This window comes from Cuculus canorus, chromosome Z (assembly GCF_017976375.1).
Source record: "Cuculus canorus isolate bCucCan1 chromosome Z, bCucCan1.pri, whole genome shotgun sequence".
Taxonomy (NCBI): Eukaryota; Metazoa; Chordata; class Aves; order Cuculiformes; family Cuculidae; genus Cuculus; species Cuculus canorus.
Window position 1 is genome coordinate 36,211,761 of NC_071441.1, and position 23,163 is coordinate 36,234,923.

The 23,163-nt window shown below is 38.1% G+C and overlaps 1 long non-coding RNA gene across 1 annotated transcript; it reads left to right on the plus strand.

Annotated features, from left to right (window-relative positions):
- Positions 1–876: 876 nt before the first annotated feature.
- On the plus strand, positions 877–13,021 carry LOC128850534 (uncharacterized). Its single transcript, XR_008447960.1, has 3 exons — positions 877–5,867; positions 7,457–7,671; positions 9,371–13,021. It is a non-coding gene; the product is annotated as an uncharacterized LOC128850534 (long non-coding RNA).
- Positions 13,022–23,163: the final 10,142 nt, after the last annotated feature.

A 23,163-nucleotide genomic window follows, 5' to 3' on the forward strand; every position in this document is an offset into this window, starting at 1 on the left:
ACAACTTGCGGGACTCATTACCTTAGGAAAAACTAGGGGATGTTTTAAGGATCCAAATGAGATATTTGAGGAAAGTGAATGGCGCAAATTTGGGAACATCCCGTGGGAGGCATTTACAGATGATGATAAAACTGCAAAGAAACTAATGAAAGCTTGGAAAGATATTACAAATTGTATAAAACGTTACAAGGTAGAAAAACAGTTAGATATTGAAATGCAACACCAGAAAATAATAGCGAGGAATCAGAAGAGGAAGAAGATGCCACGAAAATGCTGTAACAACCAAGGACTGTTACCTGTTAAACAATTGATACAAACCTTATCTTATAATATATGAGCATATTGTAAGTGTTGTGTGTGTCTGGTGCCGTGTGTAGTTTAAATATTCATACCATCATGCTATTCTTATTGACCGGTCGTAAACAATATTGTATGGGTATATTAATCCAGCTCTCAAAAGAGTGGTTCTGCGTGTGTGTGTGCGTGCGTGTGTGTGTTTAAAGCGCTTTAAACGTTTGTAAGACTTGCAAATTGGGTTTTGGTTATATTGAGCCTCTGTTTTGATTAATCTTAAAAATGCAACTCTGAGACCTTTCAATCTCAAACGTCCACTAAGCCGGCAAACAGGTAGATTTACCTGGGACCTTTGAAGTGAAAGGCTGCAGAGGAAAAGATTTTAAAATACATTAAAAAAAATAGAAAAAAGAAAGAAAATATGAAATACGGAAAGAAAAACAGAAAAGAAAACGGAAAAAGAAAAAATAGAAAAATAGAAAAGAGAATGTAGAAAACAAAACAAAACAAAAAAAATGGAAAAAAACCCCAGCCCTGTGGCTGTGTGTGAGCTCCCCCCCCCATCCCCCCCCCTTACTCCTGTAAGGTTTTTTGTTTTGTTTCAGCTTGGGAGTCTTTATCTCTCTCTAAGGGAGTAACAGTTTATGAAGAACACTCTGCATTCCAGTGTCCCTTATCAGATCAGCAGCTGCTGGGTCCCAGTGCAGACAACCGTAAAGGGAATTTTAGCCAGATACTAATGAAGACATGATTTAAGAGTCCAAATAGGAGTATCCTCTGACAGTAAAAAACTGCAAAGGAATAGAAAAGTTAATGCATTTGCAGCCTTGAGAATTCCCATATAGGTAAAAACAGATAAAAGAAGCCAGAGGGTAAACCGTTAACATTACAGAACCAAGGAAACCAGCAACCCAGCATGCAGCGAAGACGTGTGACAACAGTCAATGCTCCTGACTGGATCTTCTTTACAGCCTCCTCAGTAATAAGAGATTGAAAAGCACACAAGGTTTCGCTCCAAGCTTTTGGTCCTATTGGTAATGGTTTAAGTGTTTTGATTAGTAAGTCATTCGAGTGTCACTTTGCAAAGTCTTTTTGTGTAACCTGGTGTTATTAATTCTGATTTTACTGGACAAATACAAGCTATGGTTTATATTCCTTTCCCACCTGTGTATATCACCCAAAGCAGTCGTGTTACTCAATTAATACCATTTCAAAGATTGTATTAGAGAAAATAGACCTTCAAGTCGCACCTGAAAAAATTCAAACCTGGAAATATTTTGAGTGGAAAATTTTGAATGCCACAATTGAACCCCAGCAAGCCAAATTGCAAATAGTAGTTAAAACAATTTACAAAAGCTAAACCTTATTTGTGTATAACTAATGCAGAATTAAGTCCATTATTTGATCTTCTTAAGGGAGGACATGGCTTTAACAGCACCTCGAGTGATGCACAACAAACTTTGGGCGGAATTGAAAAAGCCATTGCTCAGAAAAAAGCCCATAGACGACTTGATGGTCATCCAATATGTATGTTTTTGTTATTCTGTGTCAGGCATTTGCTGATCATAGACTTAAAGGACTGTTTCTTCACTATTCAGTTACATCCTAATGACACTCAATGCTTTGCATTCACTTTACCCACAATCAATAGGGAAGGACCTGATTTGCACTTTGAATGGACAGTATTGCCGCAGGGCATGAAAAATAGCCCCACTTTGTGTCAGTTGTTTGTGGATAATGCTTTAAGAGAAATAAGGCATGTATGGCCACAAACCATGATCTATCACTATATGGACGATATTCTTTTTGCACAGAACCAGCCATTTACCACTCAATAAGAGAAATATTTGGAGACACAACTAACCACACATAAATTGATTATAGCAATGGAAAAAAATTCAACGTTCCCCTGTTTGGAAATATCTAGGATGGAACATAACGAATTCTCAAGTACAACCACAAAAAATTAACCTTTTGCACCTCGCTTACAACAGTTAATGATGCTCAACGACTTTTAGGAGACCTGCAATGGTTATGACCTATAGCAGGAATCCCCAATGATGAACTGGATGTTTTGCGTCCTCTTTTAAAAGGAACTGATCCAGCACGGGAAATTAACAATCGAACAACGACAAATGATACAACGCCTTAGTGAAACTCTTGTCGACCGCACAGTGGACCTCACAATTCTCCAAGAGCGATCCCAATTTATCGGAGCCCTTACGCAAATAAAGAAAAAGGGGGAGATTAGAGTACTTGAATGGATCTTTACAATGGATACATCATGATCTGAATGTAGTAACGGACTCCATGTATGTTGCCAATATAGTGAATTGTGTAGAAGATGCTCGAATAAAAGAAATACACAATCAACACTTGTTTGATTTAATTCGACAACTACAATCAGCTATCCGACAACAAATGTGCCCTTTTTGCATAGTACATATTAGAAGTCATATGTGGACAGAAGGACTTGGAGAAGGAAATTATGGAGCAGATCAACTCGTATCTTTGGCTGCACCACTGAGTGATTTTGTGAAGGCACGAGAAGCACATAATGCCTTTCACCAAAATGCACGAGGACTACATCGACAATTCAACATTACAATGGAGGAAGCAAAAGGAATTGTCTGCGCCTGCCCTACATGCAGTCATCATGGACCTGGTTTAGGGTTAGGTGTAAATCCAAGAAGTCTCAGATCTCAAGAATTATGGCAAATGGACGTGACCCATTTTGCTGCATTTAGCAGATGGAAATATGTACATGTCATCATAGACACTTATAGCAAATATATATGGGCCTCTGCGCAAACGGGACCAAAATGGATTCCCAGTAAATGGACCGATGGGTTCTTCTGATGAAAGAAGACAAGCAGAGGGTCAATGACAAACTCCTGTTGACTGTAAAACCTATTATTGAGAGGTTAAGAGGCTATCAAAAAGAGATTGACGACATAGTTGAAAGTTGCACACCTTTTGAAAATATTGTAAATGGGATAGAAGAGTTAGCAACATTTAAAGTCAAGGGACCAGCTAAGCAGAACTGTCTTGATTGCAAAAGGCCACATTGTGTACCATGGGTAGCCTTACAATGTGGAATGTGTAAAGAAATATTTTGGATAAGGCAAAAATTTTTGAGAGCATTATGGTGTCCAAGTTGTGAATTTAAATTTAGTTTTTATAACTGGCAGAGAGAACTGCAAAAACAAACTAAATTACCTTTGTCCATTTCCCTAGCCTTATTTGAATCACCAGAACAAAAAATATTGGCCTTTTATCGCTTTGAGGCTGAGGCCTGTGTAAGAAGGATTCAGGCTCAGTTAAGTTCAAAAATTTTAACCTATTATTGTTCCAAGGAGGTACCATTTACAAGACATTCACTATTTGGTGCCATCAAAGGGAACTTGGAAGAAGGATTGTATAGAGCGATTGCAAAAGGGGAACTGTAATCATGTTTATAAAAATTGATCACGTTTGTGTTGTTTGGTGCACTAATAGCTATAGTTCTGGGGATAATACATTTTAATCAGCCAAGGGACAATATTTGGGTAATGTTTGCAAATCAGTTGAACCAGTCTTCACTTTGTCTTAGCTTAGGAGGAGTGACTAATCCTTTTCGAACTTGTTTAATAGGTCTGCCAGTGTGGAAGCCTGAGGAGTTTTGTGGTTTAGTGAGCAATGAAACATTGTGTTGAAATCTATCTGCGGTTAAGGTTTTAGATGGAGCGATTAATGGAACTCCACCACTTCATGATGCCTATCGGCAGTGTCAATACTGTCACTTAACACCACCTTGCAATCGCCCCCTGAAGAGTTAGACCTTTTTGGGAGTGCTAATGCCAGTTTGTCAGGAAGCAACTCAGGAGGCTGGATTAACTTTACTCCTGTAAGTGACACAGCGCCTTGACCGTGGTTAAAACACAGGGGCGCCTGGGCTACTTTGGACTCTAAATTAGATTGGCATAGTGTTCTCGACCAAACGTTTGATAAATGCAATGCCAGCAAAATTGGCACCCCAAAAAGGCTACCGAAAGGCATCTTCTTGATTTGTGGAGATAGAGCATGGAATGGTATACCGGCACAGCCACAAGGAGGGCCTTGTTATCTTGGCAGACTATCACTGTTTCACCCTAATATATCTTTGATCATGCAGTGGAGCCAAAACACGAGCAGGAAAAAACGCAGTGTACATGAGCTAGACTGCGATCAGATAGGAGACCCTACATTTTGGAGTGAATTCAAACAGGTAGCAGTTGCGACCATCCTCCCTGGAGCTGCAGCTAATAAGGCAATGAATTTAGCAAAACAATTGGGTTGTTGGACAAAAGACGAATTGAACATGACATCAGAAATTCTGAACATGCTCACAAGTGATGTACAAAGCGTCAATCATGCAGTGTTACAAGACAGAGCTGCCATAGATTTCTTGCTCCTGGCGCAAGGCCATGGGTGCGAGGAGTTTGAAGGAATGTGCTGCTTGAACCTGTCTGATCACTCCACATCTATACATGCTAAATTAAAAAGGTTACAGCAGGGCTTTCGCCAACTGAAACAAGAAGATGGATGGGGAATAGACAATTGGATACAATCAATATTTGGCTCTTTATCACCTTGGCTCCTCTCTATGATTAAAGAAGTATTGCGTTGGATAGGCCTAATATTGTTGCTTATAGTTGCATTTAAGATAGGCTACAATTGTATTATGCGCAGCATAACAAAAAATTACAATGCTCTGCTTGTGCAAAAAGAAAAAGGGGGAAGTGCTGGGGAATGGTTAAGTGAACAAGGACATGATTCAATAGAAGAGCTTTGTGAGACACATATTGTATAAATGGAAACCTTGTTAAACTCTGAGTGTGGGTATGGACTGAAAGAACAGTAAGCATGCAAGGAGGAACCTCTAAGAAGAAACTTCTAAGGGACAAGTGGATCTTTCTCAAGGAAACAGGATGGAACACTGAGCCCAACTGTGACTGCAATGTAACTGCAAGAAGATAAACAGAGCTCGAAGTAACAGCATAGCAACAATGAATCAATAGGGGGCAAATAGTTTTAGTAACTAATCATGTAGAGGCTATAACAAAGCACAAAGCATCTTTTGAATGTTAAGATATATAATCCGGGTAGATTTTGAATAAAGTCGAAGCTTGCTTTATCACTCACACTGAGTTGTCCGCTTGCTTCCCTCGCCCGTTCCACACAGAGGTCCTCTGCAGAGGATCTCATGGAGCAGCAGATTTTCTGTCAGGACTTGTGGCCTCACTGAGGACCTACACTGCAGTAGTCTATCCAGAGGAGCTGCACCCTGCAGAAAGGACCCATCTTGGAGCACTTCTTTAGGAATTACAGGTCATGAGAAAGACCCATCTTAGAGAATTTTGAGAACAACTGTCTCCTGTAGAAGGAACCTTACACTGGAGCAAGAGAAGAGGATGAGAGGGAAGTCGTGATAGAGATAAAGTGTTACAAACAGATCACAAACCTAATTCCCCATCCCCTACACCACTTGGAGGGTATGTGTGAGAAGGAGCAGAGGATTCAGGAGTGAAGATGAGCCTTGGAAGAAGAGAGAGGTGAGAGGAAGGTAGTTTTAGTTTTGTTTTTATTTCTTGCTATCTGACTCTTATTTTTAATTGGCAATAAAATAGTATTCTGAGAATTGAGTCTATTTTGCCTGTAATGGTAGTTGGCGAGCCATTTCTTTGTCCTTATCTCACCCTCTGGTCTTGTTCATCTTTCATCTTATTGTCTTCCTCTGATTTGTTGAGGAAGGGGAGTGTGAGAGCAGTTGGGTGGAAGTCTTGTAGCCAGTCAAGGTCAACCCACCACGTTGTCTCACACAGACTTGTTCTGTTGCTCTCATTCAAACTAGCGCCAGTGGAGCCATATCACTGCAAGCATGGTAAGAAGTCACCTGCAGTGGAATTCTGGCATATTAAAAGACAAGTTTTATCTAAAAAAAATAAGTAGCTAAGCTATGAATGTATTCATTTGCTGCCAAGAAAACAGTTTGTATCTACAAGTTTGTCCTTAAAAGTGCATGTTACCATAAAGGTAGTTATTGCAACACACAATTCTAGTAAAAAGAAGCTATTTGTCAGCCTTAGTGTTGCTTATTGAGGTGAACTCCAACTCCTGTGAGATATACTGTCAATTTACGTGCAGCAGTACTACTAGTTTAAGAGCAGCCTTAGAGACGAGATTCAAAATACTAAAAAGAAAATATTCCTAATTATTTTTTTCTGATGTAAAAAAAAGAATAAACTTTTTCATAGCCATGAACAGATTCTTAAGATCATGTGGTAAGGCTGTTTTGGAACCAGGAAGCTTATAAAATGCTTTTAACAATGAGAAAGGGGATGGAGCATGAGTGTGTGTTTAATTTCTGAGTCATTAGGCTGACCAATCCCACAAAACAGGGAAGAAGAGATGATAAGTGTGACTGGATAGACCTGAAGCAAAACTGACCACGATCACCAGGTCAGTTTTAAATGGAGCCCTCCAGATCAGCTGGCTGTGAATTGTTCTTATACTTTGTCTGGAGGGAATAGTAATAATAATAACAACAACAACAACCACCACCACCATCACTGCCTTACAAAGGGTAGTTAAACTGTAAACAGATTTTGACAAGCAGCATAAATGAGACTCTGAAACAATCATCTGAAACTTTTCCTCAGCTACAAGCTATGATAATGTTAAAATTGTGTAGTTTGCCGCATATTTGGGAGGGCAGACTTCTGACTTGCTCAGTCAAAAAAACAATGTAATTTTACGCACACGAAGAAAAATATTTTATTCAAATTCTATGCTTGTTGGAAAAAAAATTCCAATCCTGTAACAAAGTTTGCTACAGTCCTATCTCACCACTTACACAGTTTTTACACAAGGATTTTTTTAAAAAGGTAAGAAGTTCTTTAAATAGATGTTTAGTTACTAAGCTGTTGGGATTATATTTTACTGTTTCATTACCTGCTGCTGACAATAAATAGGAACTCATTTTACCTTCTCACAATAAGGCATTTTCCTTTCCCTAGAAGGAAAAAAATAATTCAAGTTTACTGCAGTGAGATAACATCTACAATGTTCATCTTAAAATTCATTATTTGGTTTCTTTGAATCTTTGAACTGTAGTCTTTTCTTATTTTGTATTTTGTTTCAGATTTGTTGAATGTATACCAGAGTCTGACACTAGATAAGAACTGAGTTCCAACAGCAACCCATCAGCAAGAGACACATTGCCTTTTGGAGTTTTATCTTCCCGTTCCTGGTTTACCCTGTTCTATTACTGCCCAGGAAAACTCCTCGCTATCTTGCACTGCCATCCATTGTCTGAAAAGTTCAGGAACTCATTTCTGCTGGCACCCAAAGTGAACTGTGAGTTTTCCTTTGGGTTAGAGAAAGATGTCAGTTTGGTTGCAACCGATGTCTGCAAAGTGTGAAGAGCATCATGAACATTTTCCTTGAAAATGGTGCCATTTGTTTTTAAAGCTTGCAATGCTGTATCTGTCTTGTCTTAAGTATACTATTTACCATTTTTTGTTCGTTATTTCTCCTGAACGGACAGTTGTGATACCAGAAGCAAGAATTTAATTCTCGAAGGAGAGTTGTTAGGTTGCAATTTTGCCATCCATAGAGTAGGGTGTAAAGATAGAGTCCCCTTAAGAACTTGTGATCCCCTGTCTGTCGGATATATTTTAAATCCATAGTTTCCCCAGCAGAGATTTTTGTTCTATATTTTCACATCTACCTTGGTCAGGTCCAGGTTTATGTCTAAGGACTGTACTAGCGTAAAAATACACATAATATATGTATTTGTAGTTAAATGCGAGCACAAAATACACACTAAGAACTTATAACAGCAATCAACATTTTTAATTAATAAACAAGACTTCCCCCTTTACAACATATAATCAACATATAACATAACAAATAACTTCCCCTTTACAAACACTGACAATTGCCTATTAAAGTATATTTTTAAGATACAGGTATACACCACATACAATTCATTTTCAAGGGCAGATCAAAAACAGTAGGGAGATGGCTTAAGAACTGATTCTATAAAGCAGCCTATCGAAATCCAAAAGGGAGGCATAACTTAACACAGAGAAACACATGATCGAAACACCTGTCCTCTTCAATTCAAGTGTGGAAAAATAAGAGGCCCTGGAACAGGAGACAACTGCTGCCCACAACAGAAACATGCTTTTTACTGTTACCAAATTATTTTGACATGATTCATATCTGGTCCTTTCTATAGGAGGCTAAAATTCTGTCCTTGGCCTCTTCAAAATCTCTGCATTGCAGGTAATGGCTGTGCTCCTGCAGCTTGTAACTGTGAAGAGGGAAACTTGGCCCCTCCCCTTACCTCCCCTCCCCATTCTTACCCTCCACTCCCCACCCCATTACTCTCCATTCCCTTTCCCTTTCCCTCGTCCTTCTTTCTCTCGTTCCTCCTTCCTTCTTCTCCAGCTCCCCTTTCCAGTATTGCAAGAGTCATAAAATCGCTATGTTGGAAAGGATCCACTGGACCATCACCATTTGTGTGACTGTCCAGCTCAGGTACCCATCTGTTTGGTAATATATGAAACCTACTCTTATTCTAACCCTACCACATAGAAATAAATCAGGAATTTCAGAGGATGAGGCTTCCACCTTCCCATGTGCCCACTTTTAAAGCTGACAGAGGGCAAATTGTCAAAGATCTGAAGAAAAATATCAAGTCATAATGGAAGGTACACTAAAGATGGTGAGATGGGAATTTAATTAAAATGTTGTCCCATGGCTGAAAAAGAGCAAACCAAGCAACCTGCTGGGATTAAACTCCAGTTTACTGTATCTGAAGCTAGATTTCCACCATGCTCTTCTAGATGGGTCTTTGTACTAGCGAATAAGAGCTCAGTTGTTCATTTGACATCAGGTTGTTGCTGTGATTTTTGTCACATGAGGAGGCCTTTAGTAGATTGGTCACATGGGGAGACTTTTGGCAGACTGTTCACATTCCTTTAAACTCTTGCATAATAGGAAGCAGCTGGCAAGCATAATGCTGAACGCTTCGCTGTTTTTCTTTCAGCCTTTCCTCATCATAGAGAATATCCTCTGAAGGTGAACTGGAGATGGAAGCTTCAGATTAAACATCCAGATACAGAAATTAGCATGGAGAATGAGTTTTGTTATAACTCACTACCAGCCTTCCCCCAGCCAAGCTTCACAGCTGCTAGAGAGATACTGCTCTGATAAATTGACTTTTTTAAGCTAACTTCAAAATCACCACCCTCTCCAACAAACACAAAGAAAGAACACCAAACCACAAAATATAGAGAAATAGAGCTCCACAAAGTTAATCTTCATGGTCAAGAAGCAAATTTTTAATTTTAGGCATGGCCTTTATGAAGAACACAAGAAAAGAGATGACTCACTTTTGCATTTGTAGGGATCAGTCTTTTCTTATGTGATGTCTCTGCAAGACAGAAATTTTTTTCCTCAGGGTAATTACCAGGACCCACAGTCGATTTATCAGGAGCCTTTTCTTCGCCTGCTAGCACTGCCCACTGTTGAGGATGATATGCTGTTAAGGGGCAATAACTGTACAATCATCTCTCCTTCCCCTCCCAACTGCTCTCAGCCCTGCAGGGTCATCCAGTCTTGCCAAGAAAGAAACCTCCCTAATCCTCAGAAGTAGGAGAGGCAACAGCGTGAGAAGATAGCTGCCCATCCTAGAGCTCATTATTTTAGGGTGGTCAAGTTAAAAAACAAAAAAAGGAGAAGAGAAACAGATTTTTCCCACCCTGTAACGGCATTAGGCTAAAGGATGGGAACAATTCTGTTTACTGTCTTCTGAAAGCACAGGCATAAGTCAAGTCATGTGATTCAAACTCAGCCAGATCCTCCTGCCTCCTCCTTCTCCTCTGCTGCTGATGAATGGAGGGACATAACTTCCCTCAGCTCACAGACTGAGTGAAGGTGGACTAGGGAAAGATCAAGACAGTAGGCAGGTGTCTACTTGTCTTATATACTATTTTTAAAACCCAGAACACATCAGTTAACCTAAAGACTCTCCTTGCGCATTCTGGAATACAAATGTGTAATCTGTGCCATCTAAATTGTCAGGCTAGTGTATTTTGCCCTTGTTTGCTATTTAATTGCAAGTCCAGTAAGTCAGGCACCTCCAAAGAGACTTTGCAGGACCCTAACACCCTCATAGGTCAACACGATCTCATGGTGGTGGAAACATCACTGTCTCACTTCAGGTTTCTGTGTGTAAATCCACAGCTGAGGAGAGTATGCTCCTTCAGAAAGCTCTTGACTTTCAGGAAACTTTTCTCTATCTGATACCTGATACCTCTTACTCATAAACAAGCAGGCTGAAGCAGAGTTTGCAGAAACATCCAGGAGGATGGAGCAGTGTCTGAGCACCGTCAGGGAGTGGTCCGGAGCAGGTACTATGAAAGTTGACATCCCTGTCTCTGATTGCGCCCTGCTCCAGCCTGAAATCTGCTTCTATCTGAGGAATGGCCTGAAGCCATATTTTCATCTGCTTATGAGGTGAGAAGGAAAAATACTCAAGTTCCAGCTTGTAGTCCCTCCCCTCATTATAAATACAGAAGGCTGTGCCTGCCCTCACTATAGGAAAAGGCAGGTCTTTTAGTGATAATAAGGAAGCCTGGCTGCATTGACTGACTAGAATGTTTTAAATGTGTGTTTCTGGTAAAGAGGTACAAGAAAAAGGGTTTTATTATCTTCCTACAAAATAAACATTCTTTTGGTTCAATCCTTAATGTGGGAGTTTCATAATAATAAATTAGAGCTCAAATAGAGCTGTAGTGAAAAAAATGTGTTTAGTATTCATGCAACTTTTCCATCCCCACTGTCCACAGAACATAACTAAGAAGCTGAGAAAAAAACACGTACAGTATTTGAAAGCAATTTAAAAATGTTACCCAGAACTAGTGTCCATGAACTGTTCTAACAGTTCCCTGTAGTATTTACATAACAGTGGTTTGTATCGTCTTGGTATGCAGTATTCAAGAAAGAAGAAAAATATTTTGCGGAGCTGGACCAAAACACATATAAAAATGATCCAAGTGGAATCTTCAGTTGTCCTTGCAGCTGTACAACCTAATGTAGGAAAAAGTTTAGCTTTAGTCTGCAGATCTCTCTTCTTTCCTTGCCATTATCCTCACCGTTATCTTCCAACCTGGCTTTCAGCCAGTCTCTGTTTAGGGCTTTTTGTGCTTTCTGAGGATCCTGTGTAGCTCATGATTTAAAAATAAAAGGTTGCAAAAATAAATATACATCACTACTAGTTTAATAAATCTGTACATGATTTAACAGACAAAAAGATAATATAGTCTCTCAGAGAGGTCATCTTTAAGATAAAATTTCACAGAAACACATTCCCATTCAACTTGATGTCTTTCTAGGTTTTCCTTTCTCTGTGCTGTATTTTACTCACTTTTCTGTTTGGTAAGCAAAAAGAAAGAGCTTGGAAAATGCAGGCATTTATCATTCCAGTGTGTGGTCCTATATATCCCAGTTCACTTTCACTTGGCTAAGTTTTGCTTGTACAAGAAATGGTAATCAGTTAATCTTTAGACCTGAACAGCTGAACTTCTGAGTGAAACCTGAAACCTTAGCTGCACTGAACATCTTTCAGTATTGCAAAGAAGACATATAAGCACATCTGAGATCATTGCCAGAGGATTCCCAGGACAGTTCTTGTACAAGTCTGAATCTGTGCAGACAATGTGAAGCGTAAATATCGTAACATAATTAAAGGCCAGATTTGCCAAAAAGCAGGTTATATTTAGTTACCTATAGCACTGCTCTGGAAAAACAGTGTAAAACATTGTTTGACCATCTGTAGGTTAGCACAGAGAGGAAACGAGAAAATTGCTAATTCACTGAAAACTTGAACAGTTAGACACAGAAAAAGTAAAGTAGTTGAGACGTAAGTTCAGAAGCACAGCAGCTTTCCATCATTGCAATAAAAAAGACATTTTTCAGAATATGAAAATGGAAAGTGAGACAACTCTTTTTAGTTGCTTGAGAGGTAAGGAAATCCAACCCGCTTTTGTGAATTTGTAATAAATATTTATGGAGTTTCTTGAAGTGCCACCTAGTCTTCAGAAAAGTTGGTTTTACCTAAGGCCCACAGTGTAGCAGCACTTAAAACCCAGTTCCAAAACTTCTAGTGATGAAAGAGATGCATTTTTTAGAAGGCTAAAAAAGTAATTATTAATTTAAATAAAAAATATTTGTAGGCTTTTGAACACAAAAAAAATATAAATACAAAATACAGAAAGTCTACTCTCCTACCTCCAAGACCTTACAAAAGAACAAAAAAATTGAATAAATTACAATGTCTCTGTAGAAATAACCCTTAAATGTCACTGTGGGAAAATGTTACTACTTTTTCCATCTTGTTCTTTGCAGTGGTAAATCAATATTCACAATAGGGGATCATTTCACTCCATCCAGTAAAGGGTGCAGCACAGAGCAGGTGCTCAAGTGCTAAGTACAAATCAAAGAAAACAGGCTCTGACAGAGTAGGACACAAAAAGGGTTCTGGAAGGAGCTTGTTAATGTAATTTTATTCTGTAAAAGTGTGGTTAAGAATGTATAGGAGAGATGTTCATTCTATTCAACTTTCAGCTAATTTGTTCCTGTTTGTTCCTGGGCATTATTTCCTCATGAAGGTTGATGACAGATTCTTGTAGGCCACCCCAAGACTGTGGATCAAGAGATTTGTTGTGTATTTCTCATTACATTCTCATTAATGTTCTTGAAATAAAAACTTAAACAGTAAAACAGTATCCATGTGTGATTTATTGGTTGAGAAAGGGGCAGCCCATGTCAGTGTAACTTTGTACTGGGTTTATTAACTCTCTGCCTCTATTACTTATTTTTCTAACCCACAAGTATGGTTTCCATGCATAAGAGCTGAGGAGAGAAACAGCATCCAGCTGGCTCTAGTCCAAGAAACTTCCTTCACGCGACCCTCATTTAATAGCAACATGTTAAGTTTCTTAGGTAATGCAGAAAACACACTGGAGTTGCATAAATAAAGAGAATCACACCAGGAAGCTCATTCCATCAGACAGAGATCAGGGAGAGTGCAGAAAAAGAAAATAAGAATTACATTTTGTGTGTCTCCAGGATTCTTATATCTGAAAAGCCTTCTGCAGGCAATGACTAGGACAAGGACCTGTAAACATAAATTTCACACACCATGGGAGATTGTTGTTCATGTCTGTGTGGCAAGGACCCGAAGAAGAAATACTGTCTAAGAAAATGAAGCCATTGCTTGCGGTGTGAGCTCTGCCTGGAAAAATACCCACTGCTGCTTTCTCCATAACTTGTAAGCTTCCTTTTCTTGTTGAAAAGCAATAGTGGGCTGAAACAATTTGTATTTTCTCCCTAACGATTGGAAGATATATGTATGTAAAGAAGATATATGTCAAAAAAGTACTTTTTGTATTGGTGTTTTCTAATTCATAATGTAAAGATGTGAATGTTTTCAATTTTCTATAATGAAGAACATACTATCATTTGAAGCAGAAATATGTTTTCAGAAACTTAATGTTGAAGATCTACGGGTGCACATACAGGATGGAGTTACACAAACAAGATAAAACACTTGAAACATGCTTCCACTTAGTCTTACGCACCAAAATATTTACTTCTTCAAGGCCAGTTTCTTGAACTGACACATTCTATCATCTCTTGATAGAATGCTCATCTTATCTTTTCAAGCTCCTGTTTTTTAATCTACATTAAGTAGGACACAGCTGTAAAATCAGGATTATAGTCTACCATGTTTAGCGAACTCTCCTTGAACTACCTATTCATGTCTTGGAGTAAAGTTGATAGGATCCATATCCACATTAGTTGGAAATGGAATGGATTTCCAAACTCTGTGTTCTTCCTTCTGCAAGTGTATGCCTGTGTATTTCTGTGCAATCAGTCCTTTTTAATCCTGTTTCAGCAACTACATTTTCCAGAACTTCTTTTTTCTTTTTCTCACAGAGGAAGTACCTCTGAAGAGAATCCCTGTTAAAAACACAGCAGTAGGAAGAGTCCTTTGCTGGAACTACCACAGCTGGGAAAACATAAGTTCTCTGTGTGTATCATTCTGGTTTTCCTCAGAGTTCAGTTCTCAGAGCCCGCACAATATGCGTGTATGTGAGTCTTCTCATACTGTTTTCTAGTCATATAAGTAACACACCATAATCTATCAAAGCAGCAATCTGGCACCTTGAAAACCAGCACTAAACGTCATAGCAGCTCTTCCAAATCTTCTTTCAATTTTAAAACCCAGCAAACTTTGACATTCCAAAACTATACTAATTTGCACAAGTTTTAAGCAGACTGTGTAAACATTATAATTTCTCTTGGCATTTTGAAACTCCAGGTCCAGCAAGACGAAGTCCCTGGTAGTAGGGTCCACTACCTTGTTATGCACTGAAATAAAATCTCTGAGCTGAACTGCCTGTGTAGATAGTCATTAGTTAACACAGCTTTTCTGCCATAGAAAACCACAGAAGAAGAGAAATAATTTAATTACTACTAGCCTCCACTCATCTCTACTATGGCATGTCTAAATAATTCCAAATTTTCTCATTAAGTTCCACTGTTCTGGTAAACCTTTTTTCCTTTGTGATGATAAGTGGAGGCAAGTTTGGCTGCAGCACTGTCCTCTTTTGGTCATTACTCCACAGCAGGGAGCCGTCTCAGAATTTATAGCTTAGCCAAGACAATTACTTTTATGCTTTTTCACTCTATGTCACTGGGTAGCTATTTTACTTTCTCTTTTCCCAATAAAGATTTATTCTCCCATGGATTTTCCTTGTTTAATCACTTTCACAGCGTTATTAAATTCCAGTCTCTCAAATAAACTAGGCTTCTGCTACTCGTCCTGGAGGCAGACCCGCGACTCTTCTCAAGTTCAGGCTTGAATCATCTGCAGTCTTCCCCAACGGGAATAACTTTGTTTTGAAATTATTATTAGTAATAAAATCATGCACTCATTCTGCAAATAGGTCATATTGGATTGTTTAGTAATTTTAAGACTTTTAGGTTGAATTCATTCCTTTACTGAGCAATGTTTTTACTTAATAATTGAATCACTAATTGAATACTTTACTAAGTAAATGAAGTACTGGGTAATTTATCTGTTCACTAATGTTGTTACTGGGTGATCTGGGAAATCTTCCCAAGCAAGTAATTGAAGGAACATAAGAGCCATTTAAATTGTTCCCTTCAGCAAATAGTTCACGTAATAATTGTGTTGTAGCAATAATTCTGAAATTATATTCTCTGGTGGCCACAATGCAGATAGCATATTGAGCTTGCAAACTCAAATATTCTTGTGGTGCCATAAAAATGTATGAAACTGACTGGAATGTTTTCTCTCAAATAAGATGTATATTAGCCCATAATTTGAAAGCTGTTGCTGAAATCTCCATATGTGTGACAGTGGTTATGGAATAATGCTATCTGTGTTGCAGTTCTTTGCTATCCAGTAAAATCCTCAGGCAGAGTTGGAATGTACTGCTTTGCATCCTATTTATTTTCTTACATCAAATACAATGTCCATGATTTATATTTTATTCAGCATTATATCCTTAACGCTAATACTAGTAGAAAATATCATTGGGCCAAACCCTGCTTATTTCATCGAACTACTCACGCTACATCAGAGGAGGCTAAAGCCAGGAAAGCAAAATTTATTCATTATATTTCAAGTTCTAGAGGTTGAAAACTTTCTATGTGTGAAAGCTTACTAACTCTGAAAGTCAACCATGCTTACAAATTATGTAAATTTGTACCTATCAAGACAAATGAGTTGTATTAATATAGCTGTATAAATGGATGTGTCTACTATAGATCTAACTAAAAAGGAAACAATTCTGCTTTAATAATGAAAAAAGGCCAGTTTTCATTCTAAATAGGTGATCACATTAAAAAACGTTTCAGTAAAACATTTTTTTACTCTGCCTAGTTTAATTTTCTTAAATGAAGAAGCACTGCTTTGTTGTATGGTCCTTGTCAGACATTTCATACATTCCTGAACAGGGTGGATGAAAAGTGACTAGAGTTACCAGTTCAGCTGATGCATCTAAATCTGACAGGACTAATAAATCAGCACTGTCTGTTGCTGGAGCTCTTTGTGTGCCATATTAACGCTCTGAAATGTTGATTTGTCTTAACAAATGAGCTGAATTATCAACATATGAACAGGTGAACAGCATCCTTGCTACAGAAAGAACTCCCTTGGGCAGGAAAGACAAGGTGGAAAGCTTTCATGAACGACCAAAGACAGTCATGTGCACCATCTGGATGCTTTCCAAGGATGTGATGGCACTGTGAGCAAGGTAGAAATTTTTTTCATACTAGCATATGCTCACAACTCTGTAACATCACAGATCTATCCCTGCTTTTTTTCATATACTTCATATACTTCTGCTACATCTGGTGCTTCAAATCCATGTTTTCTACTGCCTATATGGACTGGTAATTGGTTCTTCATCTTCCTTTTCCCTGTATTCTTTTCTTGCAAAAATCCCTAGAACTTCCTCTTTTTCAGGAAGGGAGGAGGTATATTTTCTGTATTTGCCTTTGTTCTTTGGCCATTTTGAAGAACACAAAGGAAAACTAGTTGTCTTCAAATACTTTCAAGTAGCAGCAGACCATCAGCCTAGTACAAACCTGCTTTCTTCCTGACACATACTATCTACTAATACGACAGATATGCTTCTTTTGGTTTTTCATAGTCAAGTGAAGAAGGTAAGCCTGAAGTGAGAGCTACTGGAAGCAGAGAAAGGAGCAAAGTGGAAAAAAAAAGAGAAAGGAGAGAGAGCGCAAACTTTCTTAAAAGGGACTCTGAATGTCAGTACTTACATCTAAATACCAGACCATTCTACCACTCATTAAACACTGATCGCTGGGTAGCAAGTGAAATTACTTATCTGTCTGCGCTGCTATATTTCTCACTGAAATGTGAACAGTAATTAGAGATGGGCCATAAACAGCAAATCAGAGCAGATAAGCACAAATTGGAGAAGATTCATGAAGAGCGGTTATCTTGCAGCACACACATGAAAGATCAATCAGCAAAAAAACCAAGATGACAAAATCGGAGGTTTTTAATTTTATTCCCACTCCTCTTAATCCCCTGAAAGTGAAGCAATGAAGAAAGTGAAGCAATGAAGAAGTTCAGTGAGTGCCTGCTGCTTGCTCCCCTTTGTTACGGAAATCAAGTCAGACATTTTCCTTTAGTATATTAAGGCAATCTACAAACCAGAGCAAGAGCAATTAATGACACACATCAAAAAAGATTTTAGATGGGAAACACTTTCTGCCCTCCTACAAACTACATGGGCTAGCATCATATAATTGCAGTAGCATTGGTAGATGGCCTAACTATAACATGTTTTTGGAACTACTGCAAATATTCATTAGCAAGTTACATTTCAAAATGCTCTCACCTTCACAGTCACATACTTCAAGATCATTTGGAATATGCAACTACCTTAGAATGTAGCTATCAGCTCTGTTAGTGGGTTTGATGGCAGAAAGAATATAGAACAATTTCTCCAAAGGTCGTCCTGGATATGTACTTGCATGTAGGTGTTTCTAGTGTTTAAGTACAATCGCCTCTGGACAGAGGCTGTCCCTACTTCTCTGCAAGAGACATAATAATACTCTAATCCTACCTGAGTTGCAGTTACTTTGATAACAGAAATATTAACTAGTAGTAATGGCTGACATTGGAGCTGATTCAGCAATTTCTTCTCAATATCAGCACAGTCCATCAATAGATGAATTCCTGAACCTTTTTTTTTTAATTCCTTAGCTTTCATTTCCTTTTAACTTTGCATTTTCTTACTCATCAATTGCAAATATGTCTACATTGGCATAAGATTTTTCAAAGGAGTGAGTAACAGGTGACTCATTTATCCATTCATTTTTGCTGTATTCATTTAAGACTGGCTTAGTCTTCCTATGTACTTTGTGTTTGGAATAGTGTGAATAGTGGGAATTCTCCTTACCTGCAACACAGAATTGAACTTTGATATACATACACATGTATATATCAGTGCATATTGTAATCCATTATTATTTAGCATTTAGTAATTTTGGGCACCTGCTTAGGGTCCACATCATACTGCGGATATTCACAAAGTCAAAGAATATTCCTTTTTTTTCACGTTCTTTTTTAGTATAGCTTCTGAGTTTAAAATTTCACCATATTCTATATGTGTGCCTCTGAAAACAGCATATTTGTAAATATGGTCAAAATTCAACTCCATTTGAAAATTGAACATTGTATAAAGCATAATGAAGATGTGTTTATAGCAGACATAGTATTGTTATTGTGCCTGTAGTTTGTGGTACCCTCTGTTTGCCTTGAACATTGCACATTTTATTCATTTCAATGTTATTCTCCCTCCAGAAAATACACCTAATCCTTTTTTGTATATACATTGACATCTGTGACAAAGAAAAATATTTATTCTCTTGATCTCTGGACAAGCAGGAGTTTTCAGTTATTTATCATCATAGCTACTTGACATGATACATTTAGCCCTGCTCTTTAAATGCTGAGTATATCATCATTTTAACCTGATTTTAGCCAAGCTTGTTTTGTGTATGAAAAACTAACAAAGATTAACTGAGTTTACTTACTCCATGGTCCTCGATTCAAGTTGTTGCTTTGGAAACCTAGTTTGGAAACTAAGACAGCCAGGAATAAAATCACTTTTGTTCCAAACGTTTTATTGTCTTATAGTCATCTAGCTTGACAGATTGCCCATAAGCTTACAGTCTTCTCTCCTGCTGCTACACTAAGCCTTTCTAATATTGATGGGACTTACTCTTCCTTGGGTCCCAGGTTGCACCAAATATGAGATTGCACTTGATCCCTGACTTCAGAAGGATTTATGAAAATACATTGTAGGATAAAAAGCAAAAGATGTCACCTGGGGTTGATGAGATGCTACCAGGAAATGAATCATGCAGAGCTCAAGTCTCTTCAATCTAGCTGTTTGGTCTTGCAGGCTGCAGAGTTCTTAAATCAGGCATTCATAAATCTCTAAAATTTCAAGCCCCTAACAAGAAACAGCCACCAGTGCATGCACAGATGGCCAGATACCATCCTCCTCAAAAAAAAGACCTACCTCCTCAAAATAAGACCTGCCACCAAAATAGGAGATTTGTTCACTTCACTGGAAAAGCTTTGTTACATACTGATAGAAGAGTAGGATTCTAATGGGGGACAGAGCTATGGTACAAAGATATCAGACTCACAGTTTGTTCAGAGATAAGTTGTGAATGGTCCAGAGCTCTCAGGATTAGCTTATACAGTTTTGCTGTGCTTGCCAATATATGCTTTATTGCTAATTGTAAAGCAAGTGTGTGGAGTGCATAGCAGTAAAATCATCTGCAAATGCAGGGGGCAAAGAATGCTGGAGCATGTTTCTGTGCTGATGTCTAAGAAATGGCATAATGTGATGATATTTCATTACAGTTGAGGAAATTTCTCTCTCCTTAATATGCACTTTTAGGCTAGAAATGCAGTAGACACATATTAGTGAGATGTTGGTAGCTAATCTCTGAAATTCACAAAAAAAAAGCACTGCACTGTTTAATGATTCACTCATCCTTTTATGAATGAGCCACTGAACTTACTCTTTAAGATATTTTAATGCTCTTTAAAATATCAAGAACTAGAGTAATTCCACTATTGCAAGTGATCCAAAGCCGCTGATTATGTATGTGTGTGTTTTTACAGCCATCAATATTATGTCCACACTAGACATTATTCCAGTCAGAGGGACTTGTTTTTAAAGCTGTTTATATTTGCATTAAATGTATGCTATGCTCTGTGGATGAGTGACAGTCAATGGCTAGAGGAGTGAGCAGAAACCGATTTATTAAAGCTGTATTTTTTAAAGAAGTCACATTCTACTTACACAGGCACAGAGCTTAACAATCTAAGAAGATCTGGAGGCAAAAAGATTCCATTAATCACAATTTTTCAAACTATCCAAAGTGCAAGAAGCATTTTCTCCTTATGAACATTCACTGTAGACAGTAAGATATTGTGACACGGCTCTGTAGCACCAGAACTCTGCAGAACACTCATAAATGTAGAACCATACTTAAAGTTACCTGTATTCTTAAGTTGTACATGCCTAAATAAGGTTAAAGCATGTGCTTACAAACTGTATTGAATTAAGGATCTTATTATTGAAGGAAGGTTGTCTTAAGGTTTAGGCTGCCTGCAGCACTGAAAAAACATGGCCACTGAAAGCAACAGCACATAACAGAAGAAAAAGTCTTCCACCTTCACAACATTTTGTATTCTTACAATTAGGTTGCAGAGGGTAGAGGACCCTTTGTTTGCCCCTTTTTGACTTAGACCCTTAAGCACAGGCAGTTTCTGTGGCATTACTACCATAACACAGGATTAACTCCTACACTAGTTTGAATTTGAGACATTTATATCCTTAATAATGATGATTTACTCTTGTCGGGATCCCAGGCTGGATTTCAATTCTTGATTATTTTTGAAAAAAATGTTTATAAAGATGACAGAATGTTTGAAATCTTGACATGTTAGATGTGCTTCTTATAATGCCCTGTTGGTAGCTAAGTAGTTCCCTGTTTTTACTCATTTCACAACATCTTTATGCCTTCACCAGAAGGCTGGGGATGAAAGTGAACAACAAAAGTGGTTTTTCAACAGATTTAAATATTGTTACACTACTTGTATTAGTGTTCTGAGAGGCAAATAGTACCCTCTGAAGGTTCTTTTGGATTAGGGCTGAGTATTTCAAGACAAAGCTGCTTCTTTCAGCTCTTTTAAATCAGGTCCCAAATATGGTGAGTAGAACTGGAGGCTTGAATTGTCTGTGAGATAGGAATTTTCATGGATTTGTGGAGAGAATAAGTGTATTTTTAGAGACATATATGCTGATCTTTTGCTGTCACAGGTAGCTAACATATTGCTAAGCCTTCTACCTTGAAACTGAAACCTGAAATTGTCTCTGCTGTCTTTCTTGGAAGGTACTAAAAGCAGAGGCATTAAAAGACTTCTGGAGAATTTTTTTTTCAATTAAGAGTTAAGAACAACTTTACTACCCTCATAAGCCTGATTTTCCCCTGTGAATAATGGCAGAAAACTGGATAAATACCTTGGTTTCTATTTCCTGATTGGCCTGGGTTCTTTTTCTTCCTTTTGTCAGCTCTTGAATTTTTTTTATATTGCCTTTCAAGAACACTCTCAAGTTTGCTCTGCAGTTCATGAAAAGTTTTCCTTATGACTACCAAGATTTGAGCCTTCACTTCGTTTCTTCCTTCCTTCCAGTCAGAGGTCCTCCTTCAGGACTTGTTTCTTGGCTGGTAGTGCACTCTCCATTTTGCATTTTCCTCTTTATCCAGTCATAAACAAGTCAGGGCTTCAAAATGTGGACACATCCTGTGTATTTCTATTGGCATTCTGTCAAGATTTCTAGAGTCAGATTTCAATGGAAGCAGAAAGCCAAACACGTTGTATCTATTCTCCAGACCAAACAAGAGGAACAGCTTTTCTGTGGAACAGATTCAGAATATTTCTTGCATTTACCCATATTGATTTGGTCACTTTTTTTTGGGGGGGACCATCATACCCTGTCATCAAAATCTGTTCATAATTGAACTCTGTCAGCTTCATGCTCATTTACTCAACAAACATTTTGGCTTGACATGTGCTTATAAACCTCATTTGGGATAATGCAGACCTGAGGTCAGAGGCTGAGTCAGTTTTTTTTTGCCATCTAGCTACAGAGTGCTCTCCTTCTGAAGCAATAAGAGATGCTTTCAAAGGATTTAGCTTTAGATGAGAGCAGGGAGAAGACAAAGGTCTCAACGAAGTAGCTTATTATTAACAGTAAGTTAGGAATTTAGCGACTGTCCATTGGAAGGGTTTATAAGTCTCAACCATTATATCACTGAACATCCTTCTGCTCTGCTGAAGATTTAAATGTAGGAATTTGAACAAAAGTGAAAAGCCTTCAGTGTAAATCAGATTACACGAAGAGTACCTAACTACAAAAAACTTGTGAATGAAAGTTTGTTAATAACCTCTGTATCTCTCTTACACAACAATGTTTCAAAGTATTGAAATGCTACAGCCTTGGAACAGGAAGAGGAGTGTTTTCAAGAGACACACTGTCTGTTGTGTCAGGGAAGCATAAAGGAAAGCGTGAGAGATTTTTCCAGTCTCTCCACCCTAAGTCATGTTTGATCATACAGTATTTTCGTATGCAACTCACAGCGTAAAAGAAGTTTTGTATGTAGAGAGAGAACTTCAGTGTTTGGTATGTTCAGAGCAGTGAAAAGGTAAAGTAAAAACCAAGTAACAAAACACATGACAACTCAAAGGAAAGTGTTATAGAAACAAACAGACAAAAAAAACGTAGTCAGAGTTTACAGGTAGCACTGTGAAAAAAAGCACATACACCAAAGAGGTGCATTCTCTGGACAGTACCAGGCATAAAACAAGCAGAGGTACTAAAAGTTACGCAGTATTGAGAAAAGCACATATGCTCAAGCTTCACAAGACATGAGTGGAAAAGATAACACAAGCTTGAAGACTACTAATAAAAGTCTCCTTTGTTAGATAGGCAGATAGTAAAAATAGACATTACAGTGACTTGGGGAGAAGACCAAACAAGTATATTACATACCTTACCAAATGCTCATTTTCTGTCTGCAGATGAGAAAGATGGGAATATTTGGAAACTGATGGCACTTTTCATAAGTGATGTTAAGTCAAAAGCCTCATTGATCCCTCTTTCTAAAAGTAATATTTTAGTGGGA